The sequence below is a fragment of the Coptis chinensis genome, chromosome 4 (assembly GCF_015680905.1).
Source record: "Coptis chinensis isolate HL-2020 chromosome 4, ASM1568090v1, whole genome shotgun sequence".
Lineage (NCBI taxonomy): Eukaryota > Viridiplantae > Streptophyta > Magnoliopsida > Ranunculales > Ranunculaceae > Coptis > Coptis chinensis.
Genome location: NC_141459.1, coordinates 66,202,534 through 66,222,452, shown reverse-complemented (window position 1 = coordinate 66,222,452; position 19,919 = coordinate 66,202,534). Strand labels below are relative to the sequence as shown.

The window sequence follows — 19,919 nt, the reverse complement described above, 5'->3', positions numbered from 1 at the left end:
TCAGTGCAAGAATACATCGTCTATTGAACCGAACAATTATGGAGGTATATCTTTTTTCGTCATCCATAAGGTAAACTTGAACAACCCTTCCTCTCTTTGGCTAAAGCTTTAACTCCTCTTATAGCTGCTGCTTATCTCTGAAGGATAGGAATCACCCACCATCTCTGTTGGTTCAACTCGAGACGAATATCAAACTTATTCATCAGAATTGATAATGATTTAGAAATTGTCTTCTTGGGACAAAGACACTTACTTGATCAGACAAGAACTTTTGGGGATTTCTTAGCAACTGTGTAATCTCAAACTATAAAACAGTTTGTTTACCGTAAGATATGTGACACTGAAGAGGATCTTGAGTGACAGAAAAAACAGTTTGCTTACCGCTTTTGTTGAGAGATTTTGTTTGGTATGAACTGATGAGGAGAAGATTTATAAACACTCAAATATCTGTCAGTTATAGTAGTAATAGAATTCTAAGACTTCTGCTTTAGACTTTTAATTGTATAAGATTTCTAATTGTGTAAAAACTGAGTTAGCTTTAGACTTTTAATTGTATAAGACTTCTTAAATTTATCCTTGGACATTCGAGTTGAATTTCTATGCAAGTAAGATAACGCTATTTAATTTGTATTTTTTGGATAGTAAAAAAGGTTATTTAATCTTAACATTTGTACTAATTTATTGGGTTATCTACTTATCTGAATAAAGAGTGTGAAACAAAATCAACATGAATATTAACATAAATAGATCCTATATAATAGGAAACTTTTTATTTGTCATTAATTTTTTTGCACGATGTTCTTGACAATGTATGGTGAAATTAATAGCAAGACCCTTACATGAACTGCGAAAAACAACAACTGATGGTTCTTTGGCCTATCTCGCGCATAAGCGGGGACAAGCGGGCTGCGACTATGGCTTCCAGATGACAACTAAGGCTGGCTAGCTAAAGGAATAGCAAGTGTATGCGTTTGTGATATTGGTCGGTAGTGAGTTGAAGCATTAATGTAAATTGGAGCTCACCATAAGAAGATGGTGCAAACTACATGAGTCTAATGACAATAAATGAAAGATTAGAATTCATCCAACACTCTTAAGTAAACAACATCTGATACATACACATAAACACAAACTCATACATCAGTATATCTAAGATCTAAAGATCCTTATTTATTCGATTGTCAGAGTTAGACTGCTTTTCCCCTTTCCGGTTAGGTACTTTCTAACCCGGGCCTTTCAACTCGTACTGCTCACACTCCTAGATCTTTACGACACCTCCTCCACCATAGTGTGAGCTCCGAGCAGCTCCGAAAAGCTAGGCCTACTTAAAAATTAGCTTTCAACAACATCAACAACACCACGAAAAAAGTAGACTATGGTTGCCCACTAATCTGATCACAGGTGAAATCCCTTCGCGGCGCTTTGGGGCTTGGAAGCCGAAGTCGCTCCTTTCGCCTTATCTCTTTGAGTCGACAGAAGTAGTAGCAGCTAACAGGAACACTTTGTTGAAACTTCTCTTCAAACAATAGAATGTAACCGGAAGAACAACCCTTAACTGAAAATGGCCAACCAAGGATGACACCGGCACTGCCATGAAGTAGCCATAGCGAGGTTTAAGCAAGAAGAAACAATCGATGATAAGGTAACCGCGATACATAGAGAATGATCGCGCACATGAGTCAGCAAACTAACATTTGTAATAATAGCAAAAGAGTAAAGCAAAAATCACAATCTCGCAGCTCATGAAGCTATAGAAAACATAAGGTAATTATTAAACCATGAAACATGAAAAAGATAATTATGTAAAAGTGAGCCAATTACCTGGAATTCCTCAAAAGTAAGTTTGGGAATGACATTTGGATCACCACCACTATCAACCACATATGTATTGTCTGGGAATAAGGCCTGCAATTAATTGCAACATAAAAGAAAAGAAATAAGGGATATATTCTGACAAACTCCACATTTAAAGTGTCAAAGAGAATCCAAAGAGTCGGGTCTAGTAGAACCATAGGAACAGAATTATCAGACTAAATCCTAAAAGTTTATTTTCACCACAAACTTAAGACAAGTGTAAGAAAATATAGCAAGCCAAGAAAACTTGATTAAATCGTGCAGTTAAAGCAAGTTCAAGCATTTATTAAGTGAAATCACTTTTCATCTTAGAAACTTTTCACCGGCGATGGCGGATGCCTAAACTTATTAATTTATTGGTTCAAGATATCAATATTGACCGATAAAACAATGTCCGCAAGGGCTCACATTGTAAAATAAATAAATTACATTATAGTCACCATCTTTGAAATATCTCCGGCTCACATTAGCGGTGTATTTTTCGCTTACTGTTGAGTGGTGTATTTCTAAAGATGACCAAGTTAGCGGTGTATTTCTAGCTTACCTATTGAGCTGATGCGACCCAAGATGTTATCAGCCGGGAATATACCCTTTCATTTCATTGAAAACTACACCTAAAATTGACAAAAGAAAAGAGTTTAAAAAGTAAGAAAATGATGAAAGAATAACTGTTTAATCATTCAAAACTCGTGTCACCCGAAAGACAAAATACAAAGTTTTTTTTTTCTAAATCAAGATAAGATTGAAACCTTTAAAAGATATATCTTTCAAGGATTGTTAAGTTAAGTAATGCCAACCCTCTTGCTGAAATGTCTGAAAGTCCTCCACACATTTGGGGAAGAAAACAACATCAAGGTACACATCGACTAAATTGTAGAAATCCTGAAGTAGAAACACAAAATCCTTGAGTTAATACGAAGATACATTTAAGACTAAGCATAAACAGATATAACATTTTCTTCACCTTAGTGTTTGTGGAAGCAACTGGGTAGCAAGTCCTATCGGGATACGTAAATGCATTCAAAAATGTGTTTAGACTCCCTTTCAATAACTCAATGAACGGTTCCTTCAAAGGATATTTCCTTGACCCACACAACACACTATGTTCTAGTATGTGAGGAATTCCAGTTGAGTCCTTTCTGCATTTAAATTGCTATCACCATTTAATTGGGCCTAATGCACTTACAAAAAAACCAAAGAGATGAATAATTAAATTAAAAACTTACGGAGGAGTGCGAAAAACGATACCAAAGACTTTATTCTCATCATCATTAGAAACGGACATGACTTCACAACCAGTCTTCTTATGTCTAAAGAGAACAGCTTTAGATTTACATTCATTAATAACTTGTTCAGACATTTTCTCAAAACCCAACTTCTCAACTGCCTCATCTTCAACCCCACCACCAATATCTAAAAAAAAACAAACAAATTAGTTTTTTAATATATATATAATAAAGAAAAAGAAAATGAGGATTGATATATAAAAGAAAATGAACTTGGAGAGATGTTAGGAGAAGTGGAGATAGCATTAACTGAAAGAGAAGAGAAGTTGTGTTTTTTAAAGTGGAAAGAAGGTGACGTGGAGGAGAGAAAAGTGAGTTGCAGCCGCTGTGGTGGTGGCCATGGCTTGAGGCTAATGTGTACCAAGTGTGGTGGTAATGGCGGTGAATAAGAAGTGGTAGGTTTTGTTTTGTTTGTTTGTTTGTTTGTTTGTTTTTTTTTTTTGTTGTTTTTTTCTAGATGTCTGGTGAAGAGTTTTGTTTTTTTTATCTTTGTTTGGGTTACGAACAATTGAAATCTGCAAAAAAGGGCGTAGCTTTACTTTTTTTAAGCCGAATTATGGTAAAATCTGATGTGTCAGTCTCAGAGAAAAAAGGGGGGATGACGTAGGTCACTGGGAGCATTTTCCACAACTCAGTATTAATGGTCTTTGATTACACATTTAAGGGGTCGTTTGTTTTTTTTGAGCCTATGCTAAATGCTAAATTGCCCACCCTCTAATTGCTAAACTCTGAAAAACATATTTGTTTTCTGTCAGAATGACCGAGCTCTGAATGCTGAATATAAATTATTTGGACAATTTTACCCCTATTATCAATTTTGAACACAAACTTATAGTTTATAAAATCAAACTATCTGATTTTTTTTTTTTTTTAACAGAGTTTCGTTTGTTTATTCAACATTTTGAGCACCTGTATCACCTGTATGACATCTAAAACATTGCATATAGTAATATAGGATAAAACTAAAACTAAAAAGACAAATAGAAATAGTTTTACAACCATAACTCCAAAGTACATTCCAAATAACTCAAAAATGCAAGTACTTTAAACCTGATCAAATGTTTCCACTCCACAATTGTTCTGCAATTTGGTCAACAAGTTAACCATGTACTCATGTGCCTCGGGTCCAAATGTATGACTCAAACTCGGTGGTGCTTCGGGTCTGTCAGAGTTAATTGATAGCCCCAATGGAATAATCACTTCTTCATCTTCATATCGCTTGAACAACTGATTATCAATTGAGACGCGATGGAGAAAGTTGTGTAATCCTATGCTTGCTACAAAAATTTGAACTTGTATGCGGAATGCATATTGTCACACCCCGAATTTCGATAGAATTCAGAAAAACAATATTTGTTCCCGACTCTTTGATTTTCGAGGTGTGATATACTCTCAACTCCCAAAAACCCATAATCAGTTTAAATACACTGATAATTAAAAACCAATAAAAATTTAAGATAAACAAAAGTCCTCTTCATTTCCCAAGAACTCAAAAATATGATTAAATTACAAATCTCCTTTCAATCCTCTTTAATTATAATTATAACTGAAAATACAAAACAAAATTTGTCTCAAATAAAATCTATTATACTTTAAGGGAGAACAAAACATATCTTGAATGTGACGCTAATGCAAACCACAAGCAGCAACTAACCTTCTTCAACACTAAACCTGTCAAGACTTATCAACTATGTTCATTTAATGAACACACCCGATAAGCAAACATGTAAATTGGGTCAACATTATAAACAATGCTGGTGTGAGTAGCCCTAAAATACAAATCATACTAGTACATATATATACCCAATAAATAAGGCAGTTGGTTCCTCCACCGAGGCGCCTTAACTTCCAACAACTAATACAACATTCTTAATTACAATAATTAAGGCAGGTAGTTCTTCCACTGAGGCGCCTTAGCTTCCAACTCAATAATAATAAGACATTTAGTTCCTCCACGGAGGCGCCTTAACTTTAAACCGTACTAGATCAACTGTATCTAATAATAGAATAACCAAACTAAAACTTACTCTAAACTACCTGCATATATAACCAATTCAACCCACCCTTCTGCAAAACCTTTGTGAATGCAACATAAATTATAATAAAACAAACATATCATATACCTAATTCCAATCATCTCATTGAACCAAATTTCATAACCACCATCAATCATTTATTATAGATTTAATGTACATTTTAATATATAATCACAATTATTGGTTAGAGTTTCTTTAAGTGTCCCTAGAATCACGTCGTCTCTATGTCTTACCTAGTTTCTCTGGCTACCACAATCACTATCCACCGCCGAACATGTACATCCACATGCCTCCCCTCACATAATGAACCACTCCATGCGTAGCTACTCTAAGCGGGATATCGCATACCAGGTAACCCTCACACGAAAGCCATTATGTGAGTACTGCCACTATTTGGCATAAAATATCGTGCGCCTCGTTCTAATTTTGCGAACGGAATAATCAAACCACTATTCGACTACACCAAAAGGGCCATTCAGATTCATTGAAATGCCAGAAGGGCCAATCAAATTACTTCTGCTAGGAGGGCCATTCAGATTCACTGAAATGCCAGAAGGGCCAATCATATCACATACGCCCATCACAAGGGCCAAATCACATGAGCTGTGGTAGCTAGGTTCTAGGATTTTCGTTATGTAATTTGTTCAAGTGTCATACATATATATCTCATAATCATTTCACTCTATCACGTGCCAAATAAATTATTGCACTAAGCCACAATATTTAGAAATGTCTCAATACATCTCACAACAACTTTCATTCTTTCACGTGCCAATATATTATTGCACTAAGCCACAATCCCGTAGGAAATATCCACAAATACTATACTACCTCATAGTAGCATCTCACAGATAAAATAATGGAGCATTTATACATTTATTTCTCCAAAAATATTGCATTTAATATATATATCCCAACCTATCATAAAATGTCACGATTGCTCCAAACGTATCGCATAACATTTTTATAGTGTTTTAGTAATATTATATCTCCTAAAATTTCACTCTTGTCACGTGTCAAAAATTACACAATATCGACGTCAAATCTTTCTTAGATAATGACGAACCAATTTATGCAGGCTTCCGCATCATTTTAGTATTTGATTTGTCCATACAATTTACAATATAAACATAGCACAATTATACAATCAAAAGTCAACAATCAAAGCCCAAAAGTCTAAATATTTAAACCCAATTGGATCTATTTTAAGTTATATGGACCGGCCCCAAAACAAACTTGAAACTGGCTCAAAACACAAATAGGTTCGGCCCAAAGGATTAAACTGAAACCGGTCCAAAACTTAAACTAAAACTGGTCCAAAACTTAAACTAAGCTAGTCCGGCCCACAACTAAAAACTAAAGCCCAAAAACTGAAACCAGCCAAACACTAATAAATAGAACTGGCCCAAAACCAAACTAACTTAGCTCTAGCCCAACTAACAAAACTAAAGGCTTTGACCCAAAGCCCAAGCCCAACCGAAACCAGGTCGTCTTCCTCAGCTGCTCCCTCCACTGCACCAGCTCGCACACCGGCCACCACTCCTCACCTCCTCCTTCTAGCGATTTGACTCCTGAGCAAAAACCCTATAACTTTAATGAAAGCTCCAACTCGATTTCCTCTCACATCCAAACTCGACCCCGATCGAATCGCGCCGCCATTAACGAGTCTTGGGAACTTCCAACAGCACTTCTGCCAACCGCCAACCACCCCCAAACGGTTGGGTTTCGATCCCCATCGAAAACCAAACCTTTAGAGTGTAAACAAACCCCAAACAAAACCTCACTGCTCACAAATGTCGACGCCCTTATAGCCTTTTTCAAAGGTTCAACAGCCCAACCACACCACAAACTCAAATCGATATCCGACCAATCAGATATTCTCGTCCAACAACAACACACACGACCAAATCGTGACCACCTTCCACCCACAATCAATAGCCACCACCAATTCTACCCCGACAACCAACAAAACAGTCCAACCCAAAACTAATAAAAATCGATAACACCAACAACAATACTCACAATAACAGTTTATTATATATGGATAAATAATTTTAATTAATTAATAGTCAAACCCATTTTATCAGTATAACTTGGTTTCAACAGCAGGCAGGAAAAATAAACAGGAACTTATATATTTTGACAGTAAATTCATAAATTTTAAATAGAAGATAATCATAATTTTTTTTTTCTAGTTAGTGAAAGAAAAAATCTACTCATATTAATCCAAAGCTCCACGAATCCTTCATAGTCCGAATCGTTGCACTCCAACGCTCTAGCAAGTGAGCCGCCTCCATTTTATTTTATTTTTATCTAAAAACCTTATTCTCTAGAAAAATATTAAAATATATATATATAGGTTTGAAACCTAAGCCCAACACAGACTCAGGCCCAGAAATCAAGCCCACATATCCCAAATCCAATCCAACAAATTTTAAATAAAAATAAATTAATAAATAAATAAATAAATGCAAATTACAAATACGGGTGTTACAGCTATACACATCTCAAAAGAATCTCGTCTTGAGATTCAGAAGTAAAGTAAGCTATATGAACAAGTAACGTTGGTTATTAACTTAGAACCTACACAAGAATGTACCGAGATTAAACTTAAGCAAGAAAATGTTGACATTAATTATTTTTAAATAATTCCAGAATATATGTCCTCATGCCACTACAAAAATAGTTTAACTGTCTATATTAAAACAAATTATTACTGTCACTTAAACACAAGATAAACATATCATTTCTTTTTAGCATGTAGTTTCTTGACACGTAGGAACCTCTACAAAAAATAATATTCTACTTAAACTAATCAATAATATGGGGTAAGTTCATCTCTGCATAAAATATTATGGAGTTTTCATTATCATGCACAAAAGAAAATTAGTGTCCTAATACACTTGTTATTGAAACTACAATAAAAATCTCAAACATTTTAATTAAGCGTACTCCCGTATCATATGAGTCAAATCGAAGGGAAACATCTAATTAAAAATACAAACAATAATATGAATCAATAACGTTCACTACTCTAAACACCAAGGTATCGACGTAAATAACGCATTAAAACACTATTATCCCATTTTACATCAATTTCTTCTCATGAATATATCAAAATTTATTTTCTTTTACTAGTAAACTATTTTTTTTTCTTACTAAACAAACAAATCAAGTTCTCTTATTATCATGGATGACAATCTAAGCAACGGACATACTACGTATTTCATGAGAAAAATTGAAACAACAAAATGCATATAATTTGTAGTTTATTTTATGACTGCTCACTATGATAAACCATGGATCTAAAAGCGTAAGAAAACTTCGACACACTAACACAATTTAATCACCCAAGAATAAAATTAATTAGTCAGCAAAAGTTATAAAGAACGGATGAAATACACTAATTATTATGCATGTGAAATCTATTGAAATGCTACATGCCACAGGATAATAATCACCTCAAACAATAAAACTTTATATTTACTTTAGTCATGTTATCAGAAACTCTTTTATTCTATTATTTTATTGTATCTACAAACGTTATTTCTTTGCATTATCAAACAAAGTATTAAGGAACTCTAGTTCAACTTCATGCAACTATAATTCATCAACATGAGAGGAAGATAAACAATCAACCATATAATACTCTCATTCAAGCAAGCAAAAATAAATCATTTAAAACTATATAAATCAGGAACATGAAAACAACCATCGAATCCTAATTCAGGAATGCAACTGGATCAAATATAACTTCAAAAAAAAAAAAAAAAAAAAAAAACATATCCATCCATCAAAATTATATAGACTAAAACAAAACAATTAAGAAGAAATACTCGAATATACAAAGATCAATGTGAAACTAATTTAACAATATTAATCAATCATGTCATAATTTATAGGCACGAAACACACTTATAAGACAAAATAAAAATTTGTTTGTTGTTGAAGTAAGATCATCATTATATTAAGACATCCTCTACAGAAATCCCAATATAGTTTAAGAATAACAATTATCACAATTATTTTAATTAATCCTGAATAACGTGACATTAGGAAAAACAACTTTACACATGTCATGTTGGTGGAACAATATTATCATCATGTACACACAGTAATAGTTCATCTATATACAAGAATATAAGAAAGCGTGTATACGTAAGTATACACATCTCAAAAGGAATACACATATATTTTATTTTATTTTATCTTTCTATTTATAACTAATCACATCTAACAAATTAATCTCTTATACTTCAAAACATTATTCATCCATTAAAATTGTACGAGTAAGGCGAGATAGTTCCTCCAACACAGAAGCAATTACTTCCTCACTTAGTACGTCATAGAGTCATCAGTTAATGCAGCTCATTCATCAGTTAATACAGCTCATTCAATATAGATTAAAATATCTTATTGTTTCTTGAATAATAACATAACACTTCAAATAAAACGTTCACAAACATGCCACCGCAGTTAATCTATAATCCGTGTGAAAATGATCACCAACAACAAAACAACATTATAGCAGCACACATCATTTTGATCAATCCATTAATAATTAACATATTACATATATAATCACTCTTCATATGAAAATAAAAATGAAAAGCATTTCATATGCACTCCACAAAGTAACTAAGATAAATATACACATTACACATACAAACAAATCAAGAAAAATATTGACTCTCTTTATTTCTGTATCTCTCCTCTTTTCTTTGTAAAAAATAAAACGACTAGTGGAAATAGTTTTGAAACTAATACTTCCTAAACTCTACCCATAAACCACGATCCGAGAATCACTTAGACTTACCTCAGTCTAAGCTAACCAAATGCTCCGATACCAAACTGTCACACCTCGAATTTCGACAGAATTCGGAAAAACAATATTTGTTCCCGACCCTTCGATTTTCGAGGTGTGATATACTCTCAACTCCCAAAAACCCATAATCAGTTTAAATACGCGGATAATTAAAAACCAATAAAAATTTAAGATAAACAAAAGTCCTCTTCATTTCCCAAGAACTCAAAAATATGATTAAATTACAAATCTCCTTTCAACCCTCTTTAATTATAATTACAACTGAAAATACAAAACAACATTTGTCTCAACTAAAATCTATTACACCTTAAAGGAAAACAAAACATATCTTAAATGTGACGCTAATGCAAACCACAAGTAGCAACTAACCTTCTTCAACATTAAATCTGTCAAGACTTATCAACTATGTTCATTTAATGAACACACCCGATATGCAAACATGCAAATCAGGTCAGCATTATAAACAATGCTGGTGTGAGTAGCCCTAAAATACAAATAATACTAGTACATATATATACCCAATAAATAAGGCAGTTAGTTCCTCCACCGAGGCACCTTAACTTCCAACAACTAATATGACATTCTTAATTACAATAATTAAGGCAGGTAGTTCCTCCACTGAGGTGCCTTAGCTTCCAACTCAATAATAATAAGACATTTAGTTCCTCAATGGAGGCGCCTTAACTTCAAACCGTACTAGATCAACTGTATCTAATAATAGAATAACCAAACTAAAACTTACTCTATACTTACCCTGGTGTAAGTCAAATCACAGAGTGGGTCACACCTGCATATATCATCAATTCAACCCACCCTTCTGCAAAATCTTTGTGAATGCAATATAAATTATAATAAAACAAACATATCATATACCTAATTCCAATCATCTCATTGAACCAAATTTCACAACCACCATCAATCATTTATTATAAATTTAATGTACACTTTGATATATAATCACAATTACTGTTTAGAGTTTCTTTAAGTGTCTCTAGAATCACGTCGTCTCTATGTCTTACTTAGTTTCCCTGGCTACCACAATCGCTACCCAACACCGAACATGTACATCCACATGCCTCCCCTCACATAATGAACCACTCCGTGTGTAGCTACCCTAAGCGGGATATCGCATACTATGTAACCCTCACACGAAAGCCATTATGTGAGTACTACCACTATTTGGCATAAAATATCGTGTGTCTCGTTCTAATTTTGCGAACGGAATAATCAAACCACTATTCGGCTACGCCAGAAGGGCCATTCTGATTCACTGAAATGCCAAAGGGCCAATCAAATTACTTATGCCGGGAGGGCCATTCAGATTCACTGAAACGCCAGAAGGGCCAATCATATTATATATGCCCATCACAAGGGCCAAATCACATGAGATGTGGTAGCTAGGTTCTAGGATTTTCGTTATGTAATTTGTTCAAGTGTCATACATATATATCTCATAATCATTTCACTCTATCACGTGCCAAATAAATTATTGCACTAAGCCACAATATTTAGAAATGTCTCAATACATCTCATAAGAACTTTCATTCTTTTACGTGCCAATATATTATTGCACTAAGCCACAATTCCGTGGGAAATATCCACAAATACTATACTACCTCATAGTAGCATCTCACAGATAAAATAATGGAGCGTTTATACATTTATTTCTCTAAAAGTATTGCATTTGATATATATATCCCAACATGTCATAAAATGTCACGATTGCTCCAAACGTATCGCATAACATTTTTATAGTGTTTTAGGAATATTATATCTCCTAAAATTTCACTCTTGTCACGTGTCAAAAATTACACAATATCAACGTCAAATCTTTCTTAGATAATGACGAACCAATTTATGCAGGCTTCCGCATCATTTTAGCATTTGATTTGTCCATACAATTTACAACATAAACATAGCACAATTATACAGTCAAAAGTCCACAATCAAAGCCCAAAAGTCTAAATATTTAAACCCAATTGGATCTATTTTAAGTTATATCCAAAACAAACTTGAAACTGGCTCAAAACACAAATGGGTTCCGCCCAAAGGATTAAACTGAAACCAGCCCAAAACTTAAACTAAAACTAGTCCAAAACTTAAACTAAACTGGTCTGGCCCACAACTAAAAACTAAAGCCCAAAAATTGAAACCGGCCTAACACTAATAAATAGAACTGGCCCAAAACCAAACTAACTTAGCTCCGGCCCAACTAACAAAACTAAAGGCTTTGGCCCAAAGCCCAAGCCTAACCAAAACCAGGTCATCTTCCTCAGTTGCTCCCTCCACCGCACCAGCTCGCACACCAGCCACCACTCCTCACCTCCTCCTTCCAGCGGTTTGACTCCTGAGCAAAAACCCTATAACTTTAATGAAAGCTCCAACTCGATTTCCTCTCACATCCAAACTTGACCCCGACCGAATTACGCCGCCATTAACAAGTCTTGGGAGCTTCCAACAGCACATCTGCCAACCCCCAACCGGCCCCAAACGTTTGGGTTTCGATCCCCATCAAAAACCAAACCTTTGGAGTGTAAACAAAACCCAAACAAAACCTCACTGCTCACAAATGTCGACGCCCTTACAGCCTTTTTCAAAGCTTCAACAGCCCAACCACACCACAAACTCAAATCGATAGCCCGACCACCGTATTCCGTCCAACAAGAACACACAACCAAATCGACAGCCACCTTCCACCCACAATCAATAGCCACCACCGATTCTACCCCGACAACCAACAAAACAGTCCAACCCAAAACTAATAAAAACCGATAACACCAACAACAATACTCACAATAACAGTTTATTATATATGGATAAATAATTTTAATTAATTAATAGTCAAACCCATTTTATCAGTATAACTTGGTTTCAACATCAGGCAAGAAAAATAAACGGGAACTTATATATATTTTGACAGCAAATTCGTAAATTTTAAATAGACGAAAATCATAATTTTTTTTTTTTTTCTAATCAGTGAAAGATAAAATCTACTCATATTAATCCAAAGCTCCACGAATCCCTCATAGTCCGAATCGTTGCACTCCAACGCTCTAGCAAGCGAACCGCCTCCATTTTATTTTATTTTATCTAAACACCCTATTCTCTGGAAAAATATTAATATATATATATATCTGGGTTTGAAACCTAAGCCCAACACATACTCAGGCCTAGAAATCAGGCCCACATATCCCAAATCCAATCCAACAAATTTTAAATAAAAATAAATAAATTAATAAATAAATAAATGCAGATTACAAATATGGGCATTACACATATGGAAGCATTCTCTTCAATATCTTGAATCTTGCCTTCAAGACACCAAAGGTTCTCTCATTTACATTTCTTAATGAGGAATGTATCTAATTAAATTTCTCCTCTTTGTTTCTAGGAAGACCACAAGCTAACCAATACCTAACATTCCTATAAGGACACATGAAACCCTTGGTGTGTGTGTATGTAGCATCACACAAGTAATACATACCTACAATACAATAATGAATTCATATAAGCATATATAAACAGGCTAAATAGAAAAGTTATTCATTAGGTGATGTTTTGAAAGACACCTTCCGGAGGAAATGGGAATCCGTGTTTTTCTGGCCACCGTAATGTCTCGTTCAATACACGAGCATCATGGGTAATCATTTCCTATCCAGCCATCACATAAGTAAATCTTATATCATAATCACACACAGCTAAAACATTTTGGAAACAATCCTTACCCCTTCTTCCTTGAAAAGGAATTTGCTTCTCAAGTATAACATTTGCGTCTATTAGTGTACCATCCAAAGCTCCAACAACTCCTTTGAATGGCCCTTTCTTAAGGCGACATTGGTAAAAAGTTCCACCTTTATGAATGACCCCGTCAAATGGTGGATCAAGGAGCATCTCTTTTGAGAAATTGAGCATTGCCACTAGCACCTCATGAAAACATTTGCTAATGGTTTGTGTTGAATGTTGAAATCGATCTATTATGGTTCGATTTCGCTTATTGTGACCAATAGTCATTAAAAACATTGCCATTTTTTCCTCTACATCAATATGTTTACTATCATGAAGCCACTCCCTTTGTCGAAAGTGATCACATATCATAACGAAGGAAGGCCTCCTCAACCTTAACATGTTAAACATATTTGTATCATCTCCATGAAGAAGCTCTTGTACATACATTCTCCCAGTAAGTGTAGATATGCATATCTTCTACCTCACTCAACTAGGATTCGTAGCATGCTTAATCCATGTAAATATTATAATGTAATAAACCAATAACCATTGTTGTGGTGTCATCTTCGCTAAATGAAAGTAAAAATAAAAAATGTTAACTACGTAATCATCCAAGTAAACAAAATCGATCATAATAACTATAATCACTAGCAGTCTTGTAACACCCCAAATCTCAAATAATTATATACCTAAGATACGTGACTTTTCTAGAAAAATTTCGATATAATCTCCTCTGTATTTTCAACATTCCATAAACATAAATCCTGTCATAACCTAAAAATCAAAGCAATATATTTCTCATTGGTCAACCTAGCTACTTAACCGTCTTGATCAATGCCAGAGCAGTTAAGTAACTTGATTGTTTATAAAAACAAACGATATAACAACAAATGATATAGAAAAATTTCTACAGAATCTCCTCTGTATTTTCAACATTCCATAAACATAAATCCTGTCATAACCTAAAAATCAAAGCAATATATTTCTTATTGATCAACCTAGCTACTTAACCGTCTTGACTAATGCCAGAGCAGTTAAGTAACTTGATTGTTTATAAAAACAAACAATCTAGAAAACAAACAATAGTTAGTTAAGTAACCTGAACATTGCATACATAGGATAAAAAGAAAACTAAAAACTAAATACGCCAATCATCCAAGTCAGCTACAACCTTCAACATCAACAAAAACTAAATACGGCAATTATCCAAGTCAACTATAACCTTTTACATTAACAAAATATAAATACTGACAATCTTCCAAGTATCACATCCTTAGGCTAGCTAGACTAGGACATAGATCGAGTAATGTTCTTTAGGAATTGAATTTTAAGCCTATTTTCTTGTAGATTCAGAAGTATCTTGTTATGAGAAGGATGAAGAGAGAGAGCTTCAAATGAGTTAAGGTAGAGAGTATCATCCAGGAAATCCAAGAGGCGTAACTCCTCCACCTGCAAAACACCTTCATACATAAGTTTTCTATCTCCCATGATTTCAGTCTTCACCATCTCTACAAGCTCTCCAATACACTTTACAAGAGGATCTGGTTCAGGAGAATCTCTTTTACATTTTTTCTTTGAGCTTCCAACATCACTCTTTGCTCTTGAAGTAGTTGGAACTTGTGTTTGTTTAGGTGGTACTGGTGTAGTACCACTATGTGCACAACTAGTAGGTACATTATCACTTGGAACATGGGAAAAATGATCATTTTGTGATATATAAGGGTTGTACTCCTCACAGTAGGTGACATTTGGGAAGTGATCATCAAGATAATCAATTCCATGAATCTAGTTATCCTCGCTAGCACTATCAACATTCTCAACCTCTGTAGTATGAACGTTATGGGGAGCCACCACAGGAATTGGATGTTTGTGGTTAAACCCTTCATCACCACAAGATATAGTGAGTTCAAACAATAATTCGAGCAACTCGCTATTTGCTAACAGAGCATTCCTAAAATGGCTCGCCAAAGGATACTTCTGTTTGTAACAATAAATAGCAAAACAAAAACGAGGTTAAACAACTAACAAAGTACTTATATACTAATAACTCGTATAAACTAAAAAGTTGTTGATTTCTGCCTTGATTATATCATCCAAAAAATCTAAAACCCCTCCAACAAAATCGACACCTTGTCACGTCCTATTTGATAGAACTCTCCATGTTTGATATTGTTTTCAGAGGTAGTCCCATTTGTTCTTGAGTTGTCTTTGTATGTATGGAACATCGTAGGCCTTGCTCATTTTTTCATTAATCCTAGTCCATGACTCTAATTTGAGTGAAGTTCCAATATAGCCATAATTATTAACCTCTTCTAAACACATTTCAATGAAATATTTTTTTCACACATCATCGGTCTCTATCCTAGGAGTTGGAGCGGATTTCTCAACCACATCCGGAGTTGCCTTGTTTTTTTCCCTTAACCCATGGAGTTAACTTCTCCTTCCGAGGACCCATGCCTAAAGTCACTCAATAGGAATGAATCAATTAAGGAATTGTACACAAACAAAGCAATGGTATGCAAAGAAAAGTATATATACAAATATCACTATAGACTCACAACATCGTCAGTTAGTCACTCGGGGCAAAATCTATAATTCTCATTACATATTCTATAGTCCATTTGTTAAGTTTTAACTCTTAAGACTTGTTAAGAAATTATCCATGACCCCAGTACATTATAATCATCATCTTGCTTGAACCAGAACATGATATATCTTCTCCAGATCTTGTACCACTTAAGTTTGATATTTTTTTTTGTGTTATGTTTTTTATTATTTCCAATATTTGTATTCTTTCATCACACCATCTCTCTTTGCTTTAGATTTGTAATAGCATAACCTCTCAACAGTGCTTAAGGTTACCACTTAAGTTAATGAACCTACTAGATAAAATAGAGAAACAAACATCACCCCTAGATTGTTATAACTTACAAGGTCTCAAAACGTACCATCATGAAAGTATTGTACTGTCAATTGCCCTAACCATGAAATGAGGAGGAAGAAAAAACACATTTTAAAACTTTGGAAAATCCCCAACCAGAAAATTTTAAGGGTGATTTAGCTTTTAGTCCTTGTTATAATAGCTATATTTGTGTTTGATCCACAATTGTTCGTTTATTAGCGTTTGGGCCAAAATTGACAATTATTTGCATTGTAATGTGTTTCTTAGCGTTTGGTCCACAATTGTTATTATAGTGCATATAACTATCAATTTTGGCCCAAACACTAATAAATGAACAATTGTAGACCAAACACAAATATATCTATTATAACTATGACTAAAAGCTAAATACCCCAAATTATAATGTAGTATTAGATGTTAATTAACTTCACAAGATAATTCAATAAGGTTTGCAGAGAATCAACTAGAAGAACAGAAAATTGAATTATAATCATAAAAGAAAGACACGACCTAGGTGTGAAGGTATATGAGAATAGTATGATATTCATTACCACAAAAAGAAATGCAACGAATTGAAAGGCTCGCTCGGAAAATAAAAGTTCATGCCCATTCATTCATAAGACATACAATTGATAACAAAAAGTATACATATAACAATAAAGATAGAACAAACCTAAAGATTGTTGCTTGAAAACAATAGAAGTGATGATGAGAAGGATCTGTAAAAAGAAGAATATAATTGAAAAAAAAAACATTCAATTTTCGCTGGAAATTGAACAAGAAATTGAAGATTGTTGTTCTTAAACATACCAGATGGAGAGAAGGGAGAGCGTCTAATGAGGGGCAAGAGAGGAATGGAGTCTTTCACGTTTTTTGTTTCAGCATTAAGGAGGAGAGAGACCGCGGAACACTGAAGAGCCAATTGATGTTGAACGCTGAAGAGTACCAAGAAAAACAAACAAGTTTGAGCACCTCTTATTGCTGAAAACTTAAGTTTCAACACCTCTGAATGCTGAAACTTGATAAAACAAACAACCCCTTAGGCTCTGTTTGGCAGTAGAAAAATTCGTAGTAGCCAACCTGGATTAGCTGATCTAATTTTGTAGATGTGAAACTTAAAGTAGGTTAACCTGGAAGCTATTTGGCTGCCACTCGTTCTGTCACAAGTTTAGTGTGTGTTCACACTGTATCTATTACACTGATAACCTGTTACATATTTGAAAAAATAATAGAACATTATAAATCAAAAAGAAAATAATAACTTAAATACAATGTCTATATTCTTGCCAAAAAAAAAGTTCCACAAAATATTTAATTAGAAACAAGTATCACAGGTCATTTCATTCTTAACATGAAACAAATCCAAAGCAAAATCAAAAGTATTACATCAATCTGCATTGTGATAGTCATAATAGTCATTCCACATTGCAATGGCAATAGACTTTCTATAATCTAATACAATTTCTCGTATTCTTCTACTAAGGTTTTCTAGATCTTGTCTTTTCATTCCAGAGCGAGTCCCCTTCAAGTTCTTCTTGCTCTCTCTGATCCTTATCAAAAAATTCATCATTAAGTTTTTCTCTTCGTATGTGATTGTGTAGAATGCAACATGCTATTACTATCTTTACTTGTGTTTCAAACGGATATGGAGGTGGAAGAGCCAAAATAGCAAACCGCTTTTTCAAGATTCCAATGATACGTTCAACAGTATTCCTCAAAAATGAATGATGAAGATTGAATATATAGCTCTTTCGTAATTTGTAGGTTGCAACACTCCAAATTCTTTTAGATGATAACGAGTGCCACGAAGTGGAGTAATAAAATTTGGTGCTATCTTTACTTGTGTTTCAAACGGATATGGAGGTGGAAGAGCCAAAATAGCAAACCGCTTTTTCAAGATTCCAATGATACGTTCAACAGTATTCCTCAAAGATGAATGACGAAAATTGAATATATAGCTCTTTTGTAATTTGTAGGATGTAACACTCCAAATTCTTTTAGATGATAACGAGTGCCACGAAGTGGAGCAATAAAATTTGGTGCATTGGCATAGCCCGCATCAGCCAAATAATATTTACCTACATTTCAAATTAAATAAAATTAAGCATTATGATCATAAACATGCTCAAATAGTATAAAGGGTTTTGAAATATTAAGCATGATAAAAAAATCCACAAGATTTAACATAATAATAAGCATTATGTACCTTCACCTTCAGGTACTTGCAATTTGTCTTCCCTTGTTAGTGTTGAATTTAAAACACGTGAATTTGTAGCCAAACCTTCCCAACCCGCAAGAACATATTGAAACTATAAGTCAAACGAACATGCCACCAAAACATTTTGCGTAACAATGATCCTTTCCTATTTATAAAAGTAACTCTCTCATTTGAACCAATCAATGCAGGGATATGCGTTCTATCTATTGCTCCAACACAATCCTAATAGAAGTATATTTCAAGTAATAAAAACAAACTAATTAAAATGTATGATGCAATTTAAGTTTTAAAAAAATTATAATCATACGTAGTCAATACCTTAAAATATGGATAAAATTAAATCTATAACCACCTTCAAGAATTTCAGGAGGAGTACTAGATCCTGCTAGTTGTAGAAAATCTTCAGATAGTGTTACTATTGCATTCAAGACATTGTTGAAGTGGCAGCTAATAGTTTCTCCAGAATGCTTAAAACATTATTGAATGGTTCAGTTACGTTCGTTATGACCAATTGTACACATAAATATTGGTAGTTGTTCCTCTACTTGTACTGTATCAGAGTGAGTGAGTAGACCTTTCATTTGTAAAATATCACACAATCGCAAGAACACATGTTTTTCCATACGAAAGTTTTCTTGGCATCGCACACCATGTCCAGTAAGTCACTCGTAAAGTCTAAGGGCCACTCTGCGCCACTAAGGACCAAAGTGCGACAAGGAATTTTACTGACATAATATTGATAATAACAAGCCGTTAACATGGTAGTAACACATGTTGCTTGCATGATCATATCTTCTTCATCGGAGTCATCAGATATAGTATAGCCCCTATCCACACATTTAAGCAAATAGTATATTTAAGTTGTATTACATAACACCTAATATACATAATTTTCATAGCAAATAAAAAAAGACTACTTCATTGCATAAATAGAACAAACTTCACGTTCAAACAAGTTTTGCATTCTCATTAAATACATAGAACAAACACATGTTCAATCAAGCAAGTTTTGTATTCCAATAAGTGACCATAATTAACAAAAGAAATATATATCCACCCTTACAAAATATAT

General features: G+C 34.1%; 1 long non-coding RNA gene across 1 annotated transcript; it reads right to left on the bottom strand.

Annotated features, from left to right (window-relative positions):
- Positions 1 to 2,640: 2,640 nt before the first annotated feature.
- LOC147504456 (uncharacterized) lies at positions 2,641 to 3,513 on the bottom strand. The gene is made up of 4 exons (XR_015220405.1): positions 3,391 to 3,513; positions 3,081 to 3,267; positions 2,819 to 2,993; positions 2,641 to 2,736 (listed from the first exon to the last, which is right to left on the bottom strand). It is a non-coding gene; the product is annotated as an uncharacterized LOC147504456 (long non-coding RNA).
- Positions 3,514 to 19,919: the final 16,406 nt, after the last annotated feature.